The following is a 24,096-nucleotide window of genomic DNA, read 5'->3' on the forward strand; positions in this document are numbered from 1 at the left end:
AGATATTAATGATAGTGGAAGCAAGGTGGATAAGGTAGTGTATGGTGTAAAAAGTATGTAGTTTCTACTATATCCAGAAATAGTACACTTCAGGAATGATATGTACACGATAACCCAGGAAAAAACTGCTGACACACCAAAACCCTATGAAACTTTGCTAATCTAAATTTGCAAAAACTATAGAAATATGTTTGAATCTCAGGCATACAACTAGGCACCTGGGAGAACCAAATGCTAAACCAACATTGAGGGTACACCCACAAAAAGGCAATATAGGTTGCTCTGAAAATTAAAAAGCCACTACACACTACGTCAACTTCTTCATGGTTAAATAAACATAAAATCACAAAGATAGGCAAAATTAGGAGATATCAAAAAGGCAGAATTAAAACCATAAGATTAAGGTTCTAAAATAAATTATACCATAAGTATCTTTAAACTACATGAAAGAAAATTCTAGCAGTAAAGGACTACAAAAACAGAACAGTAAAAAAAGAAGCAAACAGCACTTTAAGACATAAAAAATATTGTCAATTAAAAATTTTCAAACTTAATTAGATATAACTAAAGAGAATCTATGAGATGGAAAATAGCTCTGAAAAGATTGCTCATGATGCCTGTGTCAGTTTTCTATCTCTGTGACAAAATTATACGGTGAAAAACTTGTAGAGAAAGGCTGGGGCTACAGCTCAGTGGTACAGTGCTTGCCTAGAGAGCACAAAGCCCTGAGTTAAACACCAGGACACACACACTCCGGCGCGCACACACGCCCGCGCGCGCACACACACACACACACACACACACACACGATGATGAGAGAGGGAGAGAGGGAGGTTCTCCAAGCATTTCTCCAGGATCTAACTTCCCTCTGCTAAGCTCCACCTTCGGAAGTTTCTGTCACCTCCCAGCAGCTCCCAGGATGGCAACCAAAACAGGATGTGGACCTTGAGGGGTCATTTAACGTTTAAAGCGTAACAATGCCTCAGAAAGATTTGTTTTCATTGAAAAATGTCGGAGAGAAATTAACAGTCATGAAAGGAGGATCGAGAAGGTTCAATTCTCAATGAAGAGGGAAATGGTAACATTCAAAGATATATTGAAAAATTTCTAGTGTTAATGAAATACTTTTATCCTTAGATTTAGAAAGCAAGACATCTTGAATAGGACACAAATTATTTTTTTAAATACACATACTGTAGAAGATCTGAATAACATCAAAGGAGAAGATATCTTTATGAATTGAGGAAGATTATACAAAGTGGAATATAATAACAGTTTTCTTAATAGCAGCAATATATATCACAAAACAATGAAAAAACTGACTTGAAAATGCAGAAGAAATGTAATTTCTCATCTATAATTTGACTTTTTTTTTAAAAAATCACTTAGGTGAAAAATAAAAGATATTTCAGACCAAAAATATCAAGAGATTTAACAGCACCTCACTGAAAGAATTGGTTGAGAATAAACATCAGTGAGAAATAATGTACATGTAGAAAGGAGTGAATCAAAGAAGCAACACTAGTAAAAGTACCGGTCAATGTGTATATAATTCTGAAGGAGTCCTGATGATATACAAATTTTAAAAATTAGATTACAATGTAAAAGTTAAGAGGCAGTTAAACTAGGTCTCAAGCCTTGAAAGGACATGGAAGAATTTAAAATGTGCGTTGCTAAATGAAAAAAGCCAATCTGAAAAAGCTATCTATGATACTAATACAGATACAAGACGTTCTAGACAAGACAAGACAAGTCTAGGGAGAAAGTATAATGATCAGTGATTGCCAGAGACAGGCGGGAGGAATGAAGAGGGAGCGCACAAGGGACTTCAATGCAATGAAACTCTTCTGTGTGATGACTACACAGTGACTGCAAGTCATTGTACATTTGCAAAAACCCGCAGAATACACAGTGCAAAGAAGGTACCTAGCATAAACTATGGATTTTAGTTTAAAAGTTTTATATCAATATATGCACATCAGTAACTCGTAACAAACTTACCAAAATAATGCAAGATAAGATATTAATGATAGTGGAAGCAAGGTGGATAAGGTAGTGTATGGTGTAAAAAGTATGTAGAATGCTCTGTTCAATTTTTCTGTGAACCTGAAACTGCTCTGAAAAGAACAGTCTATTAATTTAAAAGTTGAGAGGGGGCGATATATAATGCTCTTATAATAGGAGGTCTGAAACAGTTTAGTATTTTCTAATTTGATCTATAAATTAAATTTACTAAAATCAAAAAAAGTTTTGGGGCAGAATTTGGCACATTGATTTTAAAATTCCCATGGAAGTGTAAGAGTCAAGAGATAGCCCACAGAAGTTATTTACCTGTTAAGAGATTAGGACCTACAATAATTTGTTATGACAATAATCGTGACCGTGTGGAATCTTTAAGCAGGCTAATGAAACAGAATGAATTAAAAGGCCCACGTGAGTAAGCATTTCATATAAAACAGAGATATCCTTGCAAGTCAGTGGAGAAAGGCCGGACAGATAACTCTTCCTATGCTGCTGGCTTTCCGTGTGATGTCCTGCACCTTAAGTCTGCACAGCAGAAAGTTGGGAAGGGAAGATGAATGTGTACGGGGACAGCAGCAAGGACAGCTTGGATCTCACACGTGTGAGCTGGAGCCAACGACAACTAAAAATCTGTGTCAGTTCTGGTGCCTCTGACACTGATTATTGAAGCCGGGTCCTTCTTCAGGGTGGTCACACGCACTCACACGCGCGCGCGCACGCACACACACACACACGCACACATGCACGCCCATACACACCTGGTCCAGGTGTGAAAGGGGAGCCTCACGGACGCTCAGATCAGTGAGGTGATCCAGCAGATTCACGGGCAAAGTATGGAAGCCACGTGATGGGGGCTGCTTTACTTCAGCCCTCCAAATCGATGTTAGAATCTCTCTTGTGGCCTAACCAGAAACATACACAGAAGGAAATGCTTAGAAATGTACTTCAGTTAGCCAAATAGACATATTAGAAAGCCACCACGATTCAGAAAAGATTTTTATGACACCCTCTCCCCCGTCAAAAAGGGCACAAGTCATAGAAGAAACAATTGACCGACATTAAAATTACAACTCCTTTAGGTCAAAAGGTACTGTAAGCAGGCTTAAAAAGCAAGCTTCATACTGATGAAAGATGCTTGACTCATTTATCATCACAAAAGGATTTCTACTCAGAACACTTTAAAGGTTCCCACAAATCAACAAAGAATAAATTCAAGCAAACCAATAGATGAGTAAATAGGAAGGGGAATTTGCAGTGAAAACATGATCGACCTCACAAGTAAATCAAAAGATAAAAATTAGACCTATAGTCTCCAACTTCGTAAAATACAGCAACTTTGAAAACACTAAGTTTTAGTGAAGATTCCTGGAAAGCCTAGCTCTTACAGACTGCTGTTAAGTACTGTACATGCTGCTACAACCACTTTGAAGAGGTGATTTCGCAATACGTAAAATATGTGTGGATTCATACATACACCACCATCACCAAAACTTTCACTTCTTAGTTTCCAAAATGGAAAATGGTGCATATATACAAAAACACATGAAAGGGGATAGATATTTATCGGAATATTTTTGACAGTACAAGAATGACATCAGCTTAAATGCTCCTCCTCTGGGAATAGAAGATGAACTGCCATATGAATAAATACTCATAACAGTTAAAATAAATTATTAACTGCAACTAGTGAATCAGTATGGATATATTTCAAAAAATAACAATAAATGAAAAGTAATTCTAATTGGTTAAATTTCAGTAGAATTGGGGCCAGGGATGTAGCTCAGTGGTTCCACTGCCTGCTTTGCAAAAGCAACGTCAGGAATTCAATCCCCAGTACCAAAAACACTTTTGTTTTCAGTAGAATATATAGAGTTAGGATAATATAAAATTCTAAGTGAATATTAATAGAGTATAAATGCATTTTATTCTGGATATATATATATATATATATATATATATGTAGTAAAAAAATACATGCATATACATGATAGATTCCAACCTGAGGATGCTACTACAGTTTACTCTGGTGCTAGAAAGGGAAGGGCTCCAAGAGTAGAACTTTTACTACTTCTGTAATATTTACGTATTCACTTGTTCATAAGAAAGATCTGCTCTTAATAACTAAATACATGGATGCCTGCTTTGATGTTTTTCAAAATTCTCTGTGCTTATCACTTTTCATAATTTAAAACGAGATATTTTAAGAAAAAATGAAGACATACAAAATCTCTAGTCCAAAATCTTACGCAGAAGGATGCCACTTTATGGATGAACACCTAAAAACAACCAGGTATGGGTTTGTTTTACTCTTATGCAATTAATCGACATGGGAAAAAAATTAATGGATGAACAAACCATGAGAACACAGAGGAGAGTTCAAACCTACAGAAAGACTTTCTTCAAAGGATCGAACAAGCGATGTTTACAAACTGGCAGTAAACTTCGTGTCTCACCCTTGTCTGTAATCTTTTTTGAAGGGTACACAAGAAACCGATAAAGTGTAGTTGCCTTACTGAGTGCAACAGGAACTAGTAGGAGACTTTTCACTGTCACATTTGTAGTGCCTCGAACTTTTTTCATTTAAACTTTTACGAAGTAAGCAAGTTTATATATGTAAAAGAAAATTAAATATGTTTTCCTCCATATTACTTTTCTTCTTTTCAGATATAAATGCTTCTGGGAGGACACAGCACAATGAGTCCATAATACTTTAAGGGAAATTAGTTTAGAAACAGAATTCCCCTGTAATAATAAGAGTGGCACACGCCCATGACAAATGCCGCTCTTCGCTCCACCAACGTCAGTAGCAGACATTGCTGATCTGAGTGGCACCCTTTCTTGCTGAACCTAAAACGTCCTCAGCAGAAGGCTCCAGGAAGCCATTTTGAACTGATTAGAGGTGATACCCACCATACTTAACTTGATATTTGCACTATGCCGTGAGGAAATATAAAGGAAAAGAATGAAAGAAAAAATGCAGGAGAAATGTTGTCAGTGGAAAACCACTGTCTAGGAGACATCACTCCAGGTTATTTGATTTTAGTCTTTAATTATCTTTGAGCTACATTACAACACTGTGAAATACAAGCAGCTAATGAAGAAATCAGTTCTGTCCTTTCAGAAGAGATTTAAAAGACCTACCTCTCCATTCTGTGGGAAAAAAAGTTTTCTTCCCTCCTTTGTCCTCATTTGCTTCAATATTCCTTACCTACAAATTTGTCTAACAGATTCTCTTTTAACCAGTTGTAACGTCTACCTGGTTCCCTCATTGGATGAGTTAAATAAAATCTTTAATAAGTGGCCCTTTTATGTGTATAAAACGAGACATGGTTGTATTTGTTTTTCATTGTCTTGTAGCAAGTTTTAAGGTAAATGAACAAGAGGAAACAGGTTAAAAGGGCAAGAGAGAAACCTTTAGGGCACCAGTATTGCACACTCAAGGTTGAAACTTTACGGGAAAACGTGCTGTCCTGCTATTCCAGCCACAGAGAGCACTCAGGTGCACAGATTCAAGGCTTTTCTTCTTAAAGTACAACAACATGGAATAAAGCGGAAAGAGAGCTGAGCAGCCATCTGGAGAATGATTAAAAGAAGGGTCAAAATTTTTACTTCTCCCTTTGTCCACAGGGGAACTGGCCCAATTTATCCAAATACTTACCAGTCTATATAATCTTCACAGACAGTTGAAAAGTGATTCCCCGGAAGTTATTTGTTTTTAAGATTTCTGACAAGTTGACTTATTTCCGGCAGGTTCCTTCCAGATCAGCTTTAGCTGTGCAGCTTTAAGTGCATTCACAGGGATCTGCAGGTGGGCTGTGAACCCCAGACTTTCCAACTGGGAAAGTTTAAGCCTGCCATCAAGTACCCCCGGCCCATCATCACCCAAGCCACCCCCATCCAATTCAAGAGCCTCGTTTCTACACAGAGGGAATGACAAATCTGCAGTGTTTCTTTAGTTTCGTATCGGTATGGCACAACGATGAAGAACTCCAGTTTCTATAAACAGCACTAATTAAACTACAGTTTTGCTAAACAGTGATCTAGCTGCTTAAGGGAAGAGACAAAAGGCATGTCAAATAATTTTCTGAAGATGTCCACAAACAATGCTAGTCCCCGGCTTTCACAAAGTAGATCCTAATGAAAGGTTTCTGAGACTGAATTCCCCACCCCCACCCCAAATCTGCTGCCTAGAGTTACTGTGCATAGCTGTGCTTTCTGAGCAAATAGAAAAAAGAAAGGAAGAAAAAGATTTGTAAATACAGGGCCACAAAGGACTGAGCTCATCCCGGTGACTCTGGGCACACTCTGGGAGAGAGGCTGGGCCAATTAAGGTGATTGTGGAGGTCATAATCATTGCACACTTGCTGTGAAGTTCATGTGAATATTTGAATATCAATGCATGTAATATATGCAGAATGAATTTTCAGAAGCCAAGCTACACTGTTCACACAGCACTGGCAATCTCCCTGGAAATCTAACTGCCTAGCTTGTGTGCTTCAGAACACAGAAACAAAAGAAACAGTTAAGACCATGCTTAACTGGTCCTAAAAACAAGTTTTCAAGGGGGTATAGACATGATTAAAAAGATAACAATTTTACTTTCGGTATAAATGTTTTTTTCTTCCATCTCCATTGTCTTCTTACTTAATTCATTTTCAATGATTGTTTGCTTGCTGCTGCTACAGTTGTTTGTTTTTCTTTTTAAAACTAAGCAAAAATGTCTTGGTACCAAGAGTATTAGGTGGTTTCACTCTTTATTAACTTCACTTTTTTTTCAAATAAGAAAATTGACCCAGACTGGGCAAAAAACTAGTTGGCCCAAGGTCACAAGTGACAGGGTTAAAGTTTGAACTCGCATATCCTGACTGCATCTTGTTTGTCAGTCAGACCTCTGGAGTGATCCTGTTGGAACATCTCTGTGTTTTCTTTGGGGAGGTATTTGTCTTTGGAGAGTCCTACTCATAGCAATTTGGCATCTCTCTGTGCTTCTATATAAGCAGCTGTGTTCCACCACAAAACACACCTCAACTGGAGATACGATTTTTCATTTCCATTATGATCACCCTAGCAATTAATGTTCAGAACTACTTCATCTGAACTACTGTAACAGAGTGCTGGCTACTGGTCCTGTTTCTACTCTTGTCTTCCCTACAACCTTTTTCCCCTGGTATAAATCACATCTTTCAATCCTATGGTACTGAAAATAAAATTCAAATTCCTGACTGTGAGTCATACGACCTGATTCTTGGTGTGTTCCTCCAGCACCACAGTTACCTCCTCGGGGAAGCTTTTTCCTCTCCCGGATTTATTCATTGTGCTTAGTACTATGAAATCTCTCTCACTTAGGTGTTGCTTTTTTATATTGAATTTTCCTTTAAGGAGTCTGAGTTTTCCTTACGGTATCCCTTATTTATGAAAAGTTCAACTAATATGTGTTGAACATACAAAGGTGTGAACAAATGAAGTTGTTCAGATCTAATTGATAGCGTTTCACAAATAATTAATGTGCATTAGGTGACGATAGACATCTGGGACATATTTATTCTTGCAAAAGGGGAGCGGCTTGTGGGAACTCTTTGAGAATCTGTTTATGGATAAAATATTCACTAGCATTTCGTTGATGCGTACCCATGACTTCCTGTAATACCACAGACCCTAAATGAAGCTATATACCTGTTTGGTATATAGCCCAAATTCATTATCTTGGCTTCTGTACTGTCTTTTCTTCAGTTCTCTTAGCTCACTTTTCCAGCTCTTTGTGGTCTAAGTTTAAATCACACTGGATTATTGTCACTTCTAGACTATCACTAGGATGTCAATGCCTCTAGTCTTTTCCCCATACTTAGAAGTCTCTCCTAGCTCTCAACCTTGAGTTTCATCTAACCCTCACTCTCACACATCTTTCAGATCACTCATTATACCTCATTCCTTCTGGAAGTCCCTCTCAGTAAGTATGAGTTTGGAATCCCAAAAAGGAGCCCACAGTTCACTTTGTAATTCTATTAAAACCTCTCCAGAAGCTAGGAATAGTGGCACAGGCCTGAAATCCTACTTTGTCAGGAGGCTGAGGGAGGAGATTCACAAGTTCAAGTACAGCCCTGGCAACTTAATGATACTGTCTCAAAATAAAATTAAAAAGAGCTAGGGGAATAATATCTCACTGTTAAAGCATTTGTCTAGCATGCATAAGGCCCTAGGCCTAAGTTTAACCTCCAGTACCATCAAAATAAAATCCCAGAAAAACTATGATTATGAGTTTATATTATTTATACTATCATACCTAGTTCAGCAAATATGTCTGATTTATTTGTAATGGTATCCATATTGCCTAGGATAATATCTCACTCAAAGAAAGGCTCAATTACTATTGAGAGATTAAAGTAAATTCATTTTGCTTGAGTGCTTATTTCTTATAAATAGTGGTTATTTTATAGTAGAAGGTAGATTTTTAACTATGATCATATTTTACAGGACCTCCTACTTAGTGGTTCCAATTTTAGTCACAAATTTTATTTCTGATTTTAAAGGAAAGCTTTTCTGAGATTAACATGTGTTGTGCCAACGTTTAAATTGTCTTCCAAATGTTTTGAAATAGTAACATAAAAGACAACAAAACAAGTGAATTCTGTATTTACAATTAAAAAGAAGTTACTCCCCCATCACATTGATATTAATACTGATTTTTCCTGTTGGTAAGATTCTATTTCCGTTTAAAAAAATACCTGACAAACTGTTTAAACTAAGCCAGTTTAAAGATTTTCATGGGACATACAGCTTAGCTTAGAAGCAAATTGAGTGACTTATACATTTGTGTGTGTGTGTGTGTGTGTGTGTGTGTGTGTGTGTGTGTGGCTTTGGGCAAACTAACTAATCTGTGGAATTAACAGTGTGATTGAGAAGTGGAACTGGTGAGGAATTCCGAGTAATAATAAATGCTGGGAATAACCTCTTTGGGTTGGCTTCCTCTATGTTTTCATAGCAGAAAAAAATACTTTTAAAAGCAAAGGCTTTTAATACTAAATAAAGCGCTTATTAATACTGTACTCTTTTGGCCCCATTTGCCTCTAGAGGGACTCAGACATACCCCCTTTTTCACATATACAAGGGGACCCCAAGCAAAGAGTGGCTCTGTATTTGAGCCTGTTGTGCTCCTGTGCAAGAAAGGTATCATTTGGAAGAGACATGCGTGCTTCTTTAAGCCGCTCATTTCTAGTTTATATGAGAACCAGAGATGAGGTATGAATATGATCAAAATTACAATTTATAGAAATAGCTCAGAAAAACAAAATAAATGAATGTGTTTACATAAATTATAAGCACTCCAGGCCTGAGATATTATTCTTTCTCCACTGTCAGCCATTTATATAGTATTGTGTACGCTTATGGCAACACAGAGTGAATAATAATAATTAATACATCATGCTTTTTCTGAATCCCACAGACTTCTTATCAGGTTTCTGCAGCCTACTTCTTTTTTTAAGTCAGTCCATAACTGACCATATGGATTTCTCTCTCTTTTCCTGTTCAGTATCTTTGTCTCTTGCAACCCGACTAGTGATTATTTTGCACTAATATCTGATATATTATTACTAGCAAGGCAGGGACTTCAAGGAGTTCCACTTGGATTGTGTTGAAATGACTGAAATCCTGGCCAGGGGTTTTAACCTCAAAGGGGTGTGATTTTAGTCATTTCTGGTTTCAGATCGCTCAGAAATGGAGTAGGAATGGGAAACTGGTGGAGGAATAAGAAGAAAGGAAATAGAGAAATTAACCATGAAGCCATGCCAGTATTATTTAAGACACTAAGCCATCAAAATTTAAAGCTTTTTAGGCCTTTTTTTTAACCTTCTAAGGTATTTGTTGAAGTAAGTGGTAAATGAGTATGGAGATTATTGAAATAATTTCCTAACTGGCTTTCTGATGAATGGTTTCTTCCCTTCTTCGACCTATCCTATATATCTTCTTCCAGAATAATCTTCCATAAGTATATTTCCAGCAATAGCTTTCATTTCATAAAAATCAAGCCACCCACTGCCCACACGATAGGAACTCATTGGCCTGGCTCCAGGGTCCCCGAAACCCCCTCTGCCTGGCTTGCTCACCAATCTCCACCCACTGCCTGCGCACATCCCAAATGCCCACAGTGCTGATCTTCCATGGTCTCCCAGCAACACCCTTGACCTCTCCGTGAATCCTGAGTCTTTGTCTTCATTACACGTTCAATAGCACCCTTCCTTACTTTGTAAACTGAGAATACATCCTCGAAACCCCAGACCCAGAAGGAACGCCACCTTCTACACACTCTTTCCTGACTCCCCGCTTTGCTAAGTAAGATCGATGCCTCATGTCCTTGTTACTTCTTGGTCCATGCTGCAAGCTGGTCTCCTTCAACAGACCATGTTCAAGGGCAGGAATGATCTTCAGCCTTCAGGCTAGCGTGGTATCTGACTGAGAGCTGGTACTCAGGACATATTTAATAAAACTGAAAATGGCTACAGCTTTAAAATAAAATGCTGAAGTAAAATCTGCAAATTATATTTTCTTAGCACGTAAAACAAGGAAACCCTAGCAATGCAGATCACTCCACTGTCCTTAGCATTTGCTTCCAAACAGAATAAAAAGAACAGTAAACATCTGATAGAAACATTTCAGACCTAAAAGCAGGCACTGGCTCAATCCCTCCACACTTTCTATATAGAGGTTACATTTGGGGTCTCATTTAGTTCGTGAAACCCAGAAAGGGCACCCCCCACCCCAACACAGCACTGAGCATTAACAATACCCAGAGCTAAACCCAGCAACCTCTAAGTGCACTTAAACCCCACTCAAAGTCAAGGGAAATTATGCATACATGAGAAATACAAGGGGAGGGAAGACAAGAAAGATGGCTTGCTGCTTCCTGGAAAGCAGTCGAGGGCAAAGGACCACAAAGGCACAGTTCCGAAGAAAACTGTCACCCATTTTCTGTCACTTGTTCATCTTCATAGGAATTTATTGGATTAGGAAAGACCTTTGCTCCTCTGCGTTATCCCAAGCTCTCAGCTGCCTTTGCCTTAGTTAATGTCTGTGCTTCCTGGTTAATTGTAGCAGGCTAGCAGCAGGCCGCACAGATGTCAGATGTCATGCTCTATCAGATGAAGAGGTTCCTGCCTCAGGCTGTTTATGTGTGACCTACCAGGATTTCCTGCTGCATGATGGAATAATTAGGGGGCCGCCATGCAGGGAGTAGTATTGCAAGTAAGTTGTAACAGCATTACATTAGAAAAGAAAAAAAAAATGAAACACTGGGCCTTATCTGTACTAAAAATCTTCCCTAGGTTTATCGTGAACATTCTGTTCCTTGTTTTTATAATTTTCACATGGGTGCTAATTTTAATGTTCACTGAAGAATGCAAGGACCTCTTGCTTTAATGCTTGGACTGCAATCTGAGTCAAGAGTAAACAGAGTGGGGAGAGGTTTTTCTTTCCCTGTGTGATGAATTTTCTGAGTAAAGTTTGTCTTTTGCCTCTTAAAGCATACCGATTCTATAGACTCAACATCTGGATGTCACAAAAATTAGGGATATTTTCTAAATCATTTAATTTATAACTGTTATAGAATTCTAACTTCTTTCTGACCCAGTAAGTAAGTACATGTCATGTTTATAGTGTTGAAATATTTGCACCCAATATGTTCTTATACTTTTGTAGGCTCTTATCCACCTACAATTTCTGTGATTTGAGAGAATTATCCCATACACAGACATGATTCAAAAATTCTAATCAAATGTAATCACTAAAATTAAAAGGTTAGGAATGATCTTGTGTATTTTAGCGACACAACTGGACAATTAAGACCAAGTTTCATTACCATGTTTTCCTCTATCATCCTATGTACATTTCAACTGTAGTGTCTTTTCTTTTCTTTTTTCTTTTCCTTTCCTTTTCTTTTGAAAAAGGTGCCAGGATCGACAGTAAGGGCTCATGGATATTGCTAGCAAGCACTTTGCCACTAAGATAAATCGTCAACCCTCAGTCTTAGTTCTCAACACCTGGTCATATTATCTATTAGTATTTTGCACTTGCAAGGCAGGCCACCGAACCGCTGAGCTAAATCCCCAGCCCCAATTAGTATTTATTTTCCCTAATAAGACTGCAAACTCTCTGAGGGCTATCTGGTTTTGGATTTTGGTTTTTTTTTTTTTTCCTTTTTGCATTTTGGCATCTTCTATTCCTAGCACAGTACTTAGCTCAAGCACTCAACATGATTTTGTTAAATTGAATTATATTGCATGGTGTGAGAATGGGAGAATGAGAAATTAAAAAAAGGTAATGATTAGATTAAATTCCTCAATTCTCAGTATCTTTTCTCTGTAGGTACATGATAATCTTTCTTTTAATACCATCCCACTATAGTTCTTCTTAAAAAGTTATTTATTCCCAGCTCCCTCATCTGAATCAAAGACAATATTATTTTTAATATCAGAATATAATCATATCTCCAGCCATAAATTGCTAAAGAAAAGAAGCATCCATCTGAACTTCATTGCTTTACAGTCATGTGCACATGAAAAAGCCAGGTGGATTCCTGGAAAACCAGGGGATCACAACCTCGGAGGAGAAGGGAGATGCCATAGTGTACTTTCTAGGTTGAGTTTAAGAGAAGAAAAAGACCCTGGGATATATAAGAACTGCAAAGGGTTTTCATCCCAACTGTCAGCCCCAATCTATCAACAATACCTACCATGTAGAAAGAAAAGAAAAGAAACCAGCATCCAGGTTCTGGAGAAAGCACAGTAACTGATAAGTGGATGTCTGCTTTGGTCTTGGCGGAAGTGACGAAGGATATTAGTACCAACTACCAGTGTCCCATCGGCTCCTTCCAGCGGCCCAGAGGCTGCAGTTATTTTAGGGGAGAAGAGGGAAAGAAAGAGACAAACAAGGACCTTTGGGGCAAAACAAGTATCCATTTGGGTTTCATTTTGCCAGGGTGTTGGCCTCCCATGACCTTTATTCATTTAAATAAATATTTACTGAGCACTGACTTGTCAAATAATGCTCTCTGGCCTTAAGTACATAATGATCTCCTCCAGAAGGGCTAGAAATGTAGAAATTTTTAATGTTATGTGATTAATGATGTTAAAGTATATAAAGAAAGTTAAAGGACTAAGTTGGCTTGGGTGAGAGTGAAGGGAGAGAAGTCAGGGAAACTCTCCTAGAGAAAGATCACTTGAACAAGGTTTTTAGAATGAATAAATCTCTGCTCCCAAGAAAAGAAGGAATAAGATAGTCACCCTCAGTAGCATACACAGCAGCCTTCAAGGAAACATCCTCAGTTCAGTTGCACTGCAGAGTTCAAGAACATGTGAAGGACGATTAGAGATAAAGCTAGAGAGGCAGAGAAGAGTCAGAACTCAAGAGACTTTGTAGACCAAGCTAGGAACCAGAGAATATTAAGCAGATAGTGGCTTGAATCTTTCTTGCCCTCTTTTATCTATTCTTTCTGTATCCTTTCCCTCAATACATCCACTCATCAGAGTCTCTCCTTTGAGTAATCTCTTTGATCCTACAATCGCATTGCCTGTATCTTTCCTTCTTTTCTCATCCAAGTAGCCAAACTCCTGAAAATAATCATTTAGTTTTAGTCTCCACTGCACACGTACTGCTAAATGGACTGTAAAAGGCTCTGTCCATCGCCCTCCTGACTCCATGAGGAATTACCCATACTCTCCAGCTAGCTCTACTATGGGCTCTAACAGGCAGTGAGTGATGTCAGACATACCGAGGAAGCCTGTTCCTTAGCACCTGGAAGGTGGCCTCTCTTGCTTTTCCTCGTACCCCTCTGACTTCACAGAGGCTCCACTGTGAGCTTTGCTTCTTCTACATAGCTCTTAGATGTTGAGATCTTGCAGAATTCCTTTCCCCCAATTAGTACATTCTGTTAAGTGAGATCCAAGCAAAATACCACCTCCTGTAGGTAAAGCCTGTTCCTAAAGTACCTCATCTAGGCTCCTCCCACCACAGTGCACATATCTCCCATCAGCCTCCTCCAGTAAACGGCAAGCCTTTGGAAGGCAAAGGCCGTGGATTACCCATCTTCATAGCTGTGGTGACGACTGTCACGTGGTAGACACACAACCTTTTCCTGATGCGGGAAGGAAGAAAGGTTAGTCAGCGGTGACTTCACAAAATTTTCAGGTCTCAGTGCTCTAATGGGTAATATGCCCTTCTATTCCAACTGAAGAAACTGACACTCAGAATGATAAAGTCCTTGACCCCAAATCCACAGAACATATCAAAGACATATTTCCAAAATTCCCTTTCCTGCTCTTTCATGGCCTGCCTGCTTTATTTTAGGTAAAACAGTCATAGAAACAATATGAAAACCAGGAAAGAGTAGGGACTACGAATGTATGAGTGACCAAATTACTGAGGAAATGAAAACAATTACTTTGTGCAAACTAGGTGTTTTCTGTGTATCAGGAGTGTGAAAGCTAGGCAGTATGTGACCCTGCTGAAAATGAGGTAGATTTCTAGAAGGAACTTTCTGGTGAGCCAAGGAGCCTGGGTGAAATGTGTTTAATTCAGTCAGGAGATCCTCGGAAATGCAAATTATTCCTTTAAAATAAGAAGGCACCTATTGTGTAGCCTTGATTGCCTCTGCAGGTCTACAGGCAAAGTGAAAAAAGTCCTTGAAGGAGAAAGTTTAAGTATATGGCACACACGGAGAAACACAAAAACGGAGCCGAACTCTGACAGGGCTTCCGTTTGTCATCTGCAAAGCATGCAGGGATTACAGAGCAGGAACCTTTTATAATTTTTGGTCCTTATAACGTCACTACTTCTGTCACTTTTCATTGTCCTTTATTCTCTCATAGACACTGACAGATCTGAATATATATTATATAGTACATTTGTTCTGCGGCATCCTATGGCACCATCAACGGTGAGAACAGTCAGCGGCATCCCATATTAACACAGGGTAGTTTGCACTGAGAGCATACACTTGTGGCAGTAGGAGAAATATTAGTTTTTACCTTTTTCCTTCACTTAGATATGTCCTTCACTTAGATTTGTGTTCCTATCTTATTCTACAAATTCTGTTCTTTCACTGTAGAAGAAAATAGGCTAATTTTTATTTCTATCTTGATTTCTCTTTGCAAGAAAAGACTGTGATTTTTTTTTAAAGTATTAAAACTCTCAGTCTGAGTTTAGAACATAATGAATCCTTCAGAAGAAAATAAACAAAGTGCCATTTTTTTTCTGAAATAATTCTCATCTAACCTGTTTACCAGCTGAGAAATAGACTTGGTATTTAAACTTGAAACTTTTTTCAGCTCTCTACCCCATCTCCTTTTCATCTTTATAAACAGAAGAAAAATCTATAATTACTATACTAACAAAGAATACAGCTAAACTGTACCAAGGTTAAACCATTCTAAATAAAGTTGAGAATAATAAATAATAGAATCGGCAGGGAAGTTAGCATAATAAACACATGAAGAGTAACACCACATCTTACAACAAAAGGTGCCTCCCATTTCCAAGTATTTTAAACTTGTTCCATGGAAAAAGAGCTTTAGTCAGCAAAAGCTGACTTTCTATTTTCATAAAAACTGGAGAAATCGTTTGTCTGACTTCTCTGATAATTCTGAAATCCCTGTGAATTAAATGAAATAATAGCACCAACAATTAACCCTTTATCACTACTTGTTATACGTAATGCACTATCCTGCCATGCACACAGTATTTCATTTAATCCCCCTACCCATCAGGTTGGATAGTGCGATCTGCCTTCTGCGGATACATGTACAGGTAGGTTCCTCATTCCTGGTGAGCTAGCTTCTTCTGAAGCACTTACAATGTTGGAAAGCTCATCAGTCGCTAAGGCAGCACTTCCTATTTTAAAATAATTGTGGTTGAAAATTTTTGCCTCATCTGAATTCCAAATTGCTTTCCTGAAAATTCCACTCATTCATCTTAATTCTCTTTTAGAAATAAAACAAGTCCAGTATTTCTTCCAAGGGCCAATACTCTGGAATTTGAAAGACTACCATCATGAGGCCACTTAGCCTGACCTGATTCCATCTCCACACAGCTCGATCCATCTCCAAATCTGAGCCAGCCGATTTAGTTCTCAGCTGAAAACTGAGCTTTGGACCAAAACCTGAGACAAAAGAACTACGGAGTATCCTGCAGCCTACACCCTTGTCCTTGGCAAGTTAGCCTTAATGCTGGCCTTCTTTCAGTGAGTTACTCCTGTTCCTATGACAAATTTCCTGCCTTAGTCCCCTATTTTTTGCTATACCTTCAGGGATTTCTTGATCCTTGAGTGATTTCTCTTCTTTTTTCATTGGCAGTGCTAGGGATAGAACCTAAGACCTAGTACATGCTAGGCAAGCATTCTACCACTAAGCTATATCCCCAGCCCTTTGAATGATTTCCAATAAGAATTGTGTCATTAGCAAACTCTACAGGGAAAACAATTTAAGGTATCACTCTTACCTTTTATATGGTATCTTTCCAGGGATGCTAATCATAATTTTAAAGAATTAGAACAAAAGAGATCAACCATTAACACTTATTAATGATTACTGTGAGCTAGGCATTATTCTAAGCACTTCACGTGTATTAATCCATTTTATCCTGACAATAGTCCTTTGGAGACCAGTACTATTATTTTACCATGTTATGCTTCGGATTTTAAGTGTCACCCAAAGTCTCATCTGCTAAAAGCTTGGTAGACACTTCGCCTTCTGGATTTTATAAACATGATGTTGTTGGACATGTCATAGCATCCATGTTGGACTTTTTAAAAAAAGACCTACCTATCTTGACCAATTTAATTCTGAATAAGTGAGTGACTCAGACATCTTAAGATCACGTTTATAATGAAATATCCCACATACAGGCAGTCTTAACATAAACCATTCCCTCAATGTAACTAAGCAGTGGAGATACTTATTTTAGGTTGGATGAATCTTCCAGATATTGGCTCATTGTCTCTCTTTCTTGGCTCCCTCCTAATTATTTGCAGCCAGTTCTTGGTTACTTTTCCCCCTGCACATCCTTTCTCTCACTCCCACTCAATCCCAGCCCCTAAAAATACAAATCTTTCTTGTACATCAGACTCCTTCTGGCAAGACAGATAACAAATCAGGCATTTTTCTGCTGATTTAAAACATTGCTTATCAGCTATTTTTCTGTCCCTAAATCTCTATGCTATGATAGGGAAATACGAGGAAACTTTAATCTCTCATCATCTTTTTAAAGTAAAACATGTCTATTTATCACATGTACACATACACATGGCCCAAATCCCACAACCTTCTCAATTTTCAATGATAATACTTTCTTTTGAAACAATACAACTATACCTTCCCTTTTAGAAGAGACCTAAAAAATGCATCCCAATGTGTTTTTGCTGCTGGCGATAAGAACACAAAGTATCCTGAGAATTCACAAACTTTCCCCATCCTTCTCGTATCATAACTCCAAGGCATCCCAAAGAGTGGTATTTTCTCCCATGAACATCTTTAACAGTTTTAGATATGTGTGTTCTTGTGCTGTGTTTTTTCACTCAACATCCCATCTTTCCAGTTTCTCACAGCCTATTATCACCTCTCCACAAATTTAACAGCCCATATTTTACAAAATATTCCCAAGCATCACAATAGTTGGGTTTCTTACCCAAGAATAAAAGGCTAATCTTCAGCATTCTATCCTCTGTAAAATATGGGGTAGAACCTACCTTGTAGGATGACAATAAAATTAATGGAAGTCTGTCCAGATAAACTCACTAGGCTCCCTGGACAAAAGCAAGCAAAACAGCAGGAAGTATCAATATTTACCTTGTTTTCACCAGGCTCAGGTGTACACAACCTTATTTTCAAATGGGTCTAATCCATTCAGTAACCCAGAAGTAATGTTTGTGCCATTTTCCAGTAAAAAATGTGGAAGTAATGAGAAAAAAGACATCTAATATGGTTACCCAATCACTCTTTTTTTCAGTGTTGGAGATGAATCCAGGTCATTTGCACTATGCTACATCCCCAGTAGTACATCCATTTTCATCTTTTACTTAGAGAGGTTCTCATTAAATTGCCCAGCCAGAGCTCAAACTTGCAAGCTTCCTGTCTCAGCCTCACAGTAAATTTCTCAAGACAATGTAGGCTTCTGCCAAGGAGCAAACAAGGTTTAAATCCAGGCTTTACCCAGCTGGATAACCCCATGCTCTCAGGCTGTGACTGAGGAAGGAGATACATTTTGCCAGTTTGTACAAAAACACTAATGTGCTAGTTGTGACCCTGGAGAAAGCCCTAAGTCTGCCTATCTATCACCATAGTCTCAACATTTTGAGCAGTCCATGGCACACAATGGTCATTTAATAAACATTTGGGGGAAGAAGGGAGAGAAAGGAAAGAAAGCTTCTCTACACGCGCACCTCTATACGTCTAACTGCTCTGTGCATCACTGGTATAAGAACATGTGACCGCACTCACGGCACTGCAGAAAATTTAGGGCAAGCTCCACCTCCTCCTCCTCCTCTTCCTCCTCCTTCTCCTTCTCAAACGGAGATCCTTGACTTCACATCTTTCTCTATACGGTTCTCAGGATTAGGAAACCAGTACACCCTTGGGTTGCCATTTTTCTGCCTATAAAACCCATGTATTTTATCTCACTGCTATTATATTGTCTGAATTAAGTGTTCATATTCTTTTTTGTCTTCATGATTCTATGGATAGATTGCAATTGATTGAGGGAGTCTCTTTAAATTGCAAATATTCTTTATTTAGATGCCAGAATTATTTTATTCAAAACCCCAGAGTCCAGATTTGATCGTAGTGCTTATGGAACATGTTCCACCTATGTACGTTGAATCTCCAGCACAAGTTCTGAACTAGATAATTTTGTGCGATTCTAAAATATTTTCTTTACAGATGCTATGTTAAGCTTTGTTAAGTATCTATTGTTGAACTGCTGTGCCAGAATACTAAACAAATGCATGTGACAATCTGATCTTTATTCATTTGTCAAATTCAACTCATTGCTCAGAAAAGTTTAAAGAGCTCGACCAATTGGTACACAGCATGTTGCCAAAACTGTGCGTCCAAATTAGAATTTTATCAAATAGTGTTGATGGTGACATCTCCCAGGATACTGTGAACTGTACACTTTAATCCTCTAAAATGCTTGGCCTAAACTTAAGAGATTAGGAGTAACATACAAGGATAAAAGTCAATTGTTTAGACAGATTTTTAAAGGTTAAAATTATAATACCTATATCTTTATGCCTGGGAGGTTATTTATTATTTTCAGTGCATCCCAAATTGAATTTGCTCCTGAAGACCAATTTAGGGTCACTCAACCCATAAAGGAACATTCATGAAGCAACATGTTTGCTTACAGTGAGGAGTGTTTTTTCCAGTACCACAGATGTAGATCTATATATTAATTCTGGACATCTACATATCAAAATTTTGGGAGGGCTGACCAATTAGAAAGTAGCTTTTAAGCAAGGAATTTGAGCAAATTGACTTTGAGAGGGTATTTTACCCACTATGGAGAACTTTATGCACATATTACTTTTCTATAGGTGGTCAATCACATCTAAAATATGATTCTCATTTGCCTTACATTGAGAAATTAATCTTGTTTCCACGTTTTAGAGGCCCCTCAATTTGCTCCAACATACTGACTATACCTTGGTTAATTGGATTGCAATCAAATAATTGAGTTAGGGCTTTCTAATGCCAGTATTTTGGCAGGTTTAATAATAAGGATTGAATGAGTAGGGCAAGTAAGTAGATTCTGCTTAAGGTTGACATGACAGCTAAGATCACCACAGCTAATTAGTAAATAGCTTCAATGCAACGTAAATCTCTTACCGTTGACATTGATTCTGTCAGTTACTACAAGCTTAATAAAATATGGCTAAGTCTCTCCTTACAACAAACAGCTGTGATGAAGCCAGGACACTGTACAGATGATGCAGTAAGGAGTCTTCATTCTAAAGCAGGTCTGAGTCCAGTGATGCCCACATGGAAGGAAAGGTGGGCTTTTGCTTTTTTGTTGTATTGTTTTTTTCAAAAGGAATTATAAAGTCCTATGAAAAACTTTGTAAGAATTAGGAGGCTGTCCACGTGATGGGGCCTTTTTTCAATTTACAGAATTATTCTTTCTCCTTTTCCACTGGAGGTAATATGTTCTTCCTTTTTATGCTTTAAAAAAAAATGTCCAAGGGCATTAAGGTAATGCTCGTCCAATAAAAGGCAGACATTACTCAGTGAATGGTTCCCTAATTGATCACAAAATGTTTTGAAATGTTAGGGTCAACTTTAAAAATAGCAAATTATCATTTTCCACTGATAACATAACCTTGAAAATTTAAGAAAGTATGTAGAGTCTAGCAAAAAGACATTTACACTAAAGTGGTCCATATTCATGCATCCATTTATGCCACAAGTTTTTACTAGGTGCTAGGCATCTTTGTAGGTACTAGGAATACAATGCTAAGTAAAAATATAAAATTGCTGCTGTCCTGAAAGTTACAGCTTAGTGGAGTACTCCTTTGGATCAAGGGCTGGGGATGTAGCTCAGTGTTGTAGCACCTGCCTAGCAAGTGCAAAGCCCTGAGTTCAATTCCTGATACCAAAAAAAAAAAAAAATCCACCAGGTCAAGATATATCTACATTTCCTTGTTATATTTCCAGACTCCTTTTATATTAGGACAGTAGGCCAAATGAAGTCATAAAGGAGTAGACAGTGAATACTATATGTGAATATCCTATGCTTTCTATATGACCTAGTGACAACAAAATGAAGGTAGCTATTTGAAGGACTATTTTGTAGAAGCAGGAGTAGACTATTTGCTACTCTAAAGGCAGAAATATATGAGTCATAAATTGTTACATTTTTATTCCATATTTTAAAAAATAAGATACTAGAATCACACAATGGATATATCCAAGAAAAACATAGACAACATTTAACTTATCACAGAGACCACAGAAAGAATTATTGTCCTGGATGGAAGATCCTCCAACTGCCAAAGTATCTTCCAGTTTTAACATATGAGGACTTCATAAATCTGTTTGAGTTCAGTAGATAAATCAACAAAGGAAAGCAGTTCATTAGAAAAATAATGTTTTTTGGTAATACCTGCATCTTCCAGATTGACTAGGTTATAAACCAATTTCATCCATCGAAAATATCTTAACTTACTTTGTTTTAGGTGCGCTAATGTAATATTAAAACTCTTTCTAATGGTTTCAAGTTACTCTCACACTGTTTTCTACATAAATTAATCTTCAACGCAGAATTTTTTACCTCAAAGGTAGAAAATTTTTCTTAATGTGTCATTTCATTAATATACTAAAGTCCAAATCATTTTCTTCACACATCACTAACCTGTTCTTCACTATTTTCAGTTTTAGTGAAACAGGCATTTTTCTTCCAAATAAAATGTATAAATCTTGTTTTCCACTGCTCTTGTGTTTCAAGTCCTAAAGTGCTATTTCTATAGAACCCTTCTCCCTCTATGGTGGTTTGGGTTCTGTCAAGTTTCACCATTGTCAGCATGTTCTTCATGATTATCTCTGTTGCTCCACATTGCAGCAAAGTTGATTTTTATCACTGAACTGGGCTGACCAGAGTGACCAGGATTAGTACTGCAGGAGTGGCCGGACGTTATGTCTGAAGCTAAAGGGAAGCACAGCTGCTACCTCAGGTCCTCAGATGACCTGCGTGGGGTACACTGGCTTCCATGTCATCAGAACACTTCCCCAGCCCTGCAGAGCTGTACAAGATGCCCCTTGCAGGACTGGCCTGCCAGTCACTCGGCTGTGACTATGATGATCCCGGTAGAGCCAGAAATGAGATGTTGGCAGCAACCTCATGCCAGAGCGGGAGCTGGAGCCACCAAGTTAAGCCACTCTTAAATTATTGTCCAAGTGTAACTACGAGATACAATGACTCTTTGTTTTCGTGCTCAGCCACTAAGTTTTAGTGTGATTTGTTTCATGGCAGTCGATACCTTATACACAGCAAAGCACGAGTCTCACAAATATTTGTGCTATTCTTAAAGAGAAACACATACGGCTCACATTTGAAAATCTATTTTATGATGCTTTTGTTTTGTTAATTTTATTTTGTATTTTTGAGTTTTTATTATGGAATCTGGGTATTTTTGAGAAAGTATTCATGGTAAATGTTTAATAAAAAACAAATTAAAAATCTCCATACAGTTCGAATCACTCATTAGACAAAATGTTGATTTCTGTCTAAGTGATGGGATTATACCTTTTTTATGCATAAAGTAACAGTTAACTACTGCCACCTAACAAACTATCCCCAAATTTAGTGCTTAAAACAACATAACCATTTATTTACTAACAATTCTGCAATATGGATGAGGCCCAACTGAGCAGCTTCCCTCTGCTTCATGTGTTTTAAGTGTGTTCACGTGTGCATTTGAAGTCAGCTTCCAGCTTTACTGGGATAGAATAGTCCAAGATGGCTTCGTATATGTGTCCAGTTTCCAAGCTGGTATGGTTGAAATCAGTTGGCTGGGATCTGGTGGAATATCCCTGTCAACAACAAAGCCAGTCAACCCATACAAGACTGCTGCTCTTGTTTTAAAAAATCACTTAAATTTTATTTTAAAATGTATTATATGCAAGACCCTATATTAGGCACTATGTGCAATACAAAACAATAAAAGACAAATCTTTGACTTTAATAAACATTAAAAGTCAATAATTAGATCTGTGATAAATCGTAAGAGATTGCTGCTGATAGCTTTGAGAAACATTTTAACGATATAAGAAATCTAAATATAATAATCAAATTTGGCTACTACTTTTCTTTCATAAATTCTATTCCTTAGACTTATTCAATAAAATACATTTGCCTGTAGTATAAAGAATTTTAAGTAAAAGTCTTATTTAAATCTAATAAATCATTATGGACTGAGAACTTCAAGTGTTTGGACATCAGATGTATTTAAGAGTCCTACAAGTTTAAGATTCTGAATAAAGATAAAAGATAGTATACATACGAATCCCCGGAAAGTGCAACTTAAAAATATTGGAAAATAATGTTCCCAAATCTTGAAAGACCAGAAAAAAATCATCTAGGATTTCACCAGACCTTATTAATTCTTTTGATAACTTTTAATTGAAGTAGTTATTATAATCATTAATATGTATTGAGTATAAAGGCTGAGGATAGAATTTATGTGCTCACTCAATAAATTTTAATGGAACCCTTGTTGCTTGATAATAATTGTACTCCCATCTGCCTTCTCAGCAAAAGCTGACCTGGCTATAAGCCCAAAACATGGTAAGTGACAAATCACTACCATATGAAGCTCAGAGTTTACATAAAGCATTTCCTCCAGGCTCAGAGCAGTTTGAGGTCCCATGGAATCACTGGAGTGATTCATAATAACAGGAGATGGGCTGGGGATTTAGCTCGGTGGTGGTTCTGCCGCCTGCCTCACAAGCTCAAGGTCCAGAGTTCGATACCGGGTACCCCCCCCAAAAAATAACAGGGATATTGTGTGTATGTATGTCTGTGTAAAGCCTTAGCCATCTGCTAGATGGTAAAGCACTAATGAAGGGACTCATTAAATTTCAAAATCAGAAATTAAAGAATCAGCTGCAAAGAGTCAGGAATAATGATAATGGTGACTGGAAAAAAGTTAACATAAGTTGCAACATGATAAATTCTGTTCTAAAATTATTTCTCTAGAGGTTTTTTTTTATTTTAAATTTTATTAGGAAATCATGCATAATTTTTATCGAAACATTAGAAATCAGATTCCTCAACAAGAAAAAAATACACTCAGTCTCACTACAAAAATGAATGAACATTTCTTTAAAAAACAAGTTGTGTTTCTTTTAGTTTTAAGTGTTTATGATCATATAGTATTAAATATGATGTCCATCAACAAATGATAAGCCTCCATTTTTAAAACTTATTATAGGGTCATAGATGACTTTTTAAGTGTATGTGTGCAATAATTTTCTTAGGAGCTAAGAAATTCAAAATGAATAGAAATAGAAAACTCAGTTTTATGACTTCACCCACAGT

This window comes from Fukomys damarensis, unplaced genomic scaffold, assembly GCF_012274545.1.
Source record: "Fukomys damarensis isolate Sample0158 unplaced genomic scaffold, DMR_v1.0_HiC HiC_scaffold_33, whole genome shotgun sequence".
In the NCBI taxonomy this organism is placed as follows: Eukaryota; Metazoa; Chordata; class Mammalia; order Rodentia; family Bathyergidae; genus Fukomys; species Fukomys damarensis.